The sequence below is a fragment of the Fukomys damarensis genome, unplaced genomic scaffold (assembly GCF_012274545.1).
Source record: "Fukomys damarensis isolate Sample0158 unplaced genomic scaffold, DMR_v1.0_HiC HiC_scaffold_13, whole genome shotgun sequence".
NCBI lineage: Eukaryota > Metazoa > Chordata > Mammalia > Rodentia > Bathyergidae > Fukomys > Fukomys damarensis.
In genome coordinates this window covers 28,534,676-28,540,757 of record NW_022900925.1, presented here as the reverse complement: position 1 = coordinate 28,540,757, position 6,082 = coordinate 28,534,676, and positions in this window count along the sequence as shown.

Here is a 6,082-nt window from a genome sequence, read left to right as displayed (position 1 = left end):
GAACTCACAGCCATCCTCCTGCCTCAGCCTCCCGAGTGCTGGGATTACAGGCATGAGCCACCACACCCAGCCGGTTTAAATGTTTTAAAAGGTGCATTAGGCTGGGGATTTAGCTCAGTTCCCTTCTTCAGTTTTTCTTTTGAGCCAGGGTCTTGCTATGTTCCTAAGTAGCCCAGGCTAGGCTTCAGCTTCTTCTTTTTGTTTTTATTTAGTTATTTATGTGGGTGGAGCAAGGTCTTGCTATGCAGTTCAGCCTGGCCGTGGACTCACTCTGTAGCCCAGGCTGACCTCAGACCGGCAGCAATCCTTCTGCTTTAGCCTCCTAGGTGCTGGATTATGGGGGTTCCACCACCACTCTATAATCCCAGCACTCAGGAGGCTGAAGCAGGAGGATGATTCTAAATTTGAGGCCAATCTGGACTACATAGTTCGTTCAAGGCCAGCCTGAACTACTTAACAAGACCTAGTCTCAAAAATAAAAAGCAACAACAAAAAAATCTATGCACAGTGTAAGAGTCTGACTGAACCAGAGCGACTCCATGTTGACCAGCAAACAACCTAGAGACTGTCGCTCCCCCCATCCCTTATAGGATAACTAATGATTAATTGTGAATTGTTAGGTAACTGCTTTGAAGTAGCTGGGAAACTAAATGGAAACTAGTGAACACAGAGACCCAACATAAATCACGCCACTCCTTGCTTGCCTGTAGTTGAATGTTCTGAACATTATAATCTAAGTTGTAAATGGAATAATGGATAATCGATCTGCTGATCATTAGTACGTGACGGTCAAGTATATGCTTGATGACCACTAGCTCAGATCAACCGATTCTTTGCCTTTGTCCTCGTCCTGTAAGTTTTAAGTGTAAACCTCCCCCACTTAGCCCTATATAAAATGCCCTCTGTTTCTGAGCTAGCCGCCTCTCTGAGCTACCTGGCTCCGGGAGTGCCGTCTGGCCAGACTAATGAAGGTCTATTTGCCAACTTGCCTGGTGTGTTCCTTCCTGGGTGACTCTCGCTGGCCCACAAGCTCCTGGAGCCTCGCTGAGCTTCTGAGCCCAGCATCGTGGAAGCCTCTTGGCTGTTCACGCTCCAGGAGTAAAAGTGAGATTTAAGTCTTACACACAGTAAACAGAAAGTATCTGCATCTCCTTCCCCAAGTGTGGTCTTTGCAGATTTGTACTTTGCCCTGAGCACAGGAGTCCTGTCTGTTAGGGTTAGGACAGGACAGCTGATCTGGATGTCCTGCTCTCGTCCAGCCTGGAAGGAACCTCAGTCTCTGAGGGTCTGGTCTGTCTCAGTGCATCACAGGATTACGAATTCCTCTCTATATTTCTCACCAGACGGGGTGGAGGAGATGGAGACTTCGCTCCCTCATGGGATCGGTCTGCTGGCCTTTCTAAAGCGTTTCAGGTGTATCAGTGGGAGGCACAGACAGGGCCAGAAATTGGGAAAGAGGGGCGGGGATTTAGCTCAGCGGTTCCACGGCCTGCCTTGCCTTGCAAGGACCCGAGTTCAATCCCCGGTACCAAACAAAAAAAGGGAAAGAAAGCTGGATGTGGTTGTGGTGGAACTGCCTGTAATTCCAGCACTGTGGAAGGCTGAGGCAGAAAGATTCAAACATTCAAGCCCAGCCTGGCTAATTGAGCAATTTAGTGAGGCCCTGCCTCAAAATGTTAAAAATGGAAAGCTGGTTGGAGACGTAGCTCAGTACAAAGGCTCTGGGTTTACTCCCCGGGACTGAAATAAAGAAATAAAATTAATTAACACAGAAAGAAAGGAAGGGAAAGCAGGCATGAAATGACTTCAGTACTGAAGAAGAGCTCCAGACCCGACCACTCAAGAAAGGAGAAAAGAGCAGCCGGGGGTGATGGAGCATTCCTGGAACACCAGCACTTGGGAGGCTGAGGCAGGAGGATTGCTGTGAGTTTGAGGCCAGCGTTGGCCAAGATCCTGTCTCAAAAAAAAAAGGAAGAGCTGAGCCTTTGTGGGTCTTCTCGATTGGGTAGCGTCTGCTTGATGGTTCTCAGTTCTGGTTGAAGAGCTCCGGAGGAGCCCTTATGGTCTGAGGGGCAATTTGATTTCCTGGAAATGATACTCTTGCTTGGGGTGCAGCCCTGGTTCCCACTGAAGCTGGACATGGCTGGTGGTAGCGCCTTTTGGGGGCCACTTCCTGTAGGCCTGGCCTTTGCCTAGAATCCACGAGGGTTTAGGACAATGACTCAGGACTTCGGGGCATTGCCCCAGGGTTCCAGAACTGGACGCTGTGAAAGCTGACAATTACATGTCCCCACAGGCCCTGGAATTACATTAGCTACTGTCTTGGGCTGGAAGGGATGAGATAGGGCATAACTAGGGCTAATAAGCCTGGTACTGCAGACCTGCCTGCGTGCGGAACCGAGCTGGGATCCAACCCACGGTCATTTTTTATTTTTGATATTTGGGACTGAACCCAGGGCTTCAAACCAAGTTAGATCCCTAGGTACTTATTTATTTATCTTTGAGACGGGGCCTTGCTATGTAGCCCAGGCTGGCCTTGAACTCACTATGTAGCCCAGGCTGACCTCCAACTTGTGGCAATCCTCCTGCCTCAGCCTCCCAAGTGCTGAGATCACAGGTGTGTGCCTTTACACCTGGTTCAGAGTTTTGTTTTGTTTCGGTATCGGGGATTGAACTCAGGACCTTGCTCTTGCCAGGCAGGTGTAGCGCCACTGGGCTACATCCCCAGTGAAAGAAACCGGCACCTGCCAGAGATCACTCCACACACCGACAGAGCTCGTATGAGAGATTTATTGTGGAACCACTGCAGCCCAGTGGCCTACTCGGTGAGGGAGGAGGAGGAAGACGAGAGAGCTGGGTGGAAGGGGCTTTGGTTGTATAGCGTGTGGCTGGCATAAGCAGGTAAGGAAATGGCATCAGCTGCATGGGCAGCCACTCAGGGGTCTTTATTTGTGATCCATTCCTCATATGGACAAGACTCGCTCAGTCGGTTTTACTTACAGATGTGTGATGTAGGAAATGGAAACTTAAGCTATAAAATGGTGGTCGCTGACCAAAATGGCGACAGCCATATCAAGGCAGTTATCTTATACCCAGCCTTCAAAGTTTCAAGGTGCAAAGGAGACAAAAAAACTTACACCCTGCTTTTAACCACCAGTTGGGTATCTGCAAGTCCAAAACTAGGTCCCTGTTACAAATTCCGCCTTATCTCGTTCTCCGCCCTAAGGGAATCAGGGTGCCTGCCCATATGGCTTTGTTAATTTTCTGGCCAGTTAATAAACTAGGAAAATGTGACAAACTGAGTCTTGATTTCCTAGAAAGCCTGGTCAAAAACCTGGGAGAAAAGATACGGGTTCATAGATACAGATAATCCGGAGAAACTTTTTTTTTTCTTTTTTAAGTGCACGTTTGCAGTATATAATGATTACATTTCATGGTAGGGAGTTGGTACCTTGTACATAACAACTTTGGTTAACTTTGATCATGCCTCAGGACTACAGTTTCTGGCAAGGTGTCGTGGCATATGCCTGTGATCCTAGTTCTCAGGAAGCTGAGGCAGGAGGATTTCTACAAAATCAAAGCCAGCCTGAACTCCATACCAAGGCCCCACATCAAAACAAAACAAAAAAAAGAGGTGGGAGGGGAGAAAGACAGAGGGAAAGAGGGAGGAACGAAGAGGGGGAGAGGGAGAAGGAGAGGGAAAGGGAAAGGGAAAGGGAAAGAAAAAGGAGGGCCGGGGAGTTAGCTCAGTGGCACAAAGCCTGCCTTGCAAGTAGAAGGTCCTGAATTCGATCCCCAGTATCAAAAAGAAAGACAGAGTGAAAAGACCTAGGGATGTAGTTCAGCGGCCAAGTGCTTGCCTAGCACACACAAGACCTTGAGTACAATGCTAGAACACTGGCTATATGATTACTTTCCTCTGCCCAGCCACACTCTGAGGGCAATTCTCCTGGAACTCCCAGAGGGCCAGGAGGCATGTTGGCATAGCAACTGTTCCCTTTCTGGACACAACACACACAGCTCCAGATCCCCGGGGGACCCCTGCCCCTGTCCTGTGTTTGAACTTGGGCCCTTTTCCTCTCCCCCTCTGCATTTCCGCCTCCCTCCTCCCACTTCCTGTTGCTCTGTGAACCCAAGATAAGACTTTGCCACCCCCAGGCTGCGCTGAGCCCCGCCTGCTGTCCTTGAACTTCAAGCTGTGATTGGGAACTGGCCAGCCAGGTAGCTGTCCTCCTGCGACATCTCTAGGAATCAGCCACCCCCACAATCCCTTCTTTTCTTTCTCCAGTGGAGTTTCAGAAATTTGTTGATTGCATAAAACATAAATTCAATATGAGGTAGGAAAATAGAAATAAAGTAATAATCACGTGAATGTTCCTGTGTGCGTGTGTGTGTGTGTGTGTGTGTGGTACAAGGATTGTACACAGGGTCTTACACGTGCGAGGAACACACTTCACCACTAAACTGTAGCTGAAGGCCTTTTCACGTCCTCATTTTTTTTTTTTGAGACAAGGTCTCACTATGTAGCCCAGGCTGGCCTCGAATTCACAGTGACCCTCCTGCTGGAGTGTTGGGATTACAGGCCTGGGCTGCCCCTCCGGCATTATTTATTACTTATTTACCTGCGTATTTATGGTCCTGCTGTCTGACCCCAAGGCTGTGCAAGTGCTTTACCACTGCACCCCATCCGTCATCACCGTCCACTTTGAGACAGGATCTCATTAAGTTGCTTAGGATGGCCTTGAATTTACGAGCTTCTATCTCAGCTTCCTGAGTAGCTGGGATTACAGACGTGTTCCACTACACCCAGCAATATTTCAGGTTGAGGCACTTCATTTGAGACAGTCTCCATGTGGTTGAGACTGACCTGGAACTCACTATGTAGCCCAGGCTGGTCTGGAACTCACAGCAATCCTCCTGCCTCAGCCTCCCGAGGGCTGGGATTACAGGCGTGTGTCACCACTCTGGGCTTCTCCTTTCTTGCTGAACCGATTTGGAACTCGTCATCAAGGTGTGATAGTGTTGGAGTCATTTTGTGCCCGCTTCCTCTTTCTTTATAATTAATAAATTAAATTTATTTATCTGTTGTCGTACTAGGGAGTGAAACCCGGGCCTTTGCTCTGAGCTACATCTCCAATCAGCGTGACATTTTTGAGTTTTACTTTTAGTGTCCGGGATCGAACTCAGGACCTTGCACTTGAAAGGTGGACACAGTGCCACTGAGCTAAATCCCCAGGCCCTGGATTGACATTTTTATAAGTTTCGAGACAGGGGCTAAGTCACTAAATCAACCAGGCTGTGTTTGAAATTTAATCTTCCAGCCTCAGCCTCCAAGAGTTCTGGGATTATAGGCACACACCCCTACACCCAGCTGTTTTAAGACACTTTTTCTTTCTTTTTTGTACCTGGCTTGAACTCAGGGGGTCGAACTTGGGTCCTCACACTTGCCAGGCAGGCGGTGTACTGCTGAGCTATATCCCCAGCCCTTGTTTTAGATACACTGCTACCCCTAACACTTATCTGGTCTTCATGGAACTGTGTAATGGAGACAGACTTAACACACGACTCAACACCGGGCTAGACAGGCACCAGGATGCTCGGAACGGCCCGTGGTTACCGGTGAGGCCCGAGTCAGGAGGACACCACCTGGAAATTGTCACTGAAGGGCCCAGTCTGGTTCCTTTTGGATAGGAGGCCCTAGGCTCCCAAGCAGGAAGGGAGGTGGGTGTGGTGGCCCAAATCTGTAATCTCAGATTCTCAGCGGGCTGAGGCAGGTTAGCAAGTTAGAGGTCACCCTGGCCAATTTAACAAGATCCTGTCTCAAAAACCAAAAAAAGAGCCATTGGTGTAAAATGTACTTGGGCTCAACCCCCAATACCACACACACAAGATAGAAGGGAGGTATGTCAACGTCACTGTTTATTCCTAACAGCCCTTTCCAGAAAGGATTTGAAGAAGCCAAGTATATTCAGACAGGTTTCAGCTATATTGGTTAAAACGTCTGATGTTTTGTACAGATATATATATATATATATAAGATCGAAGTAGGGACCTTGCACTTGCGACTCAGGCAGCAGAACCA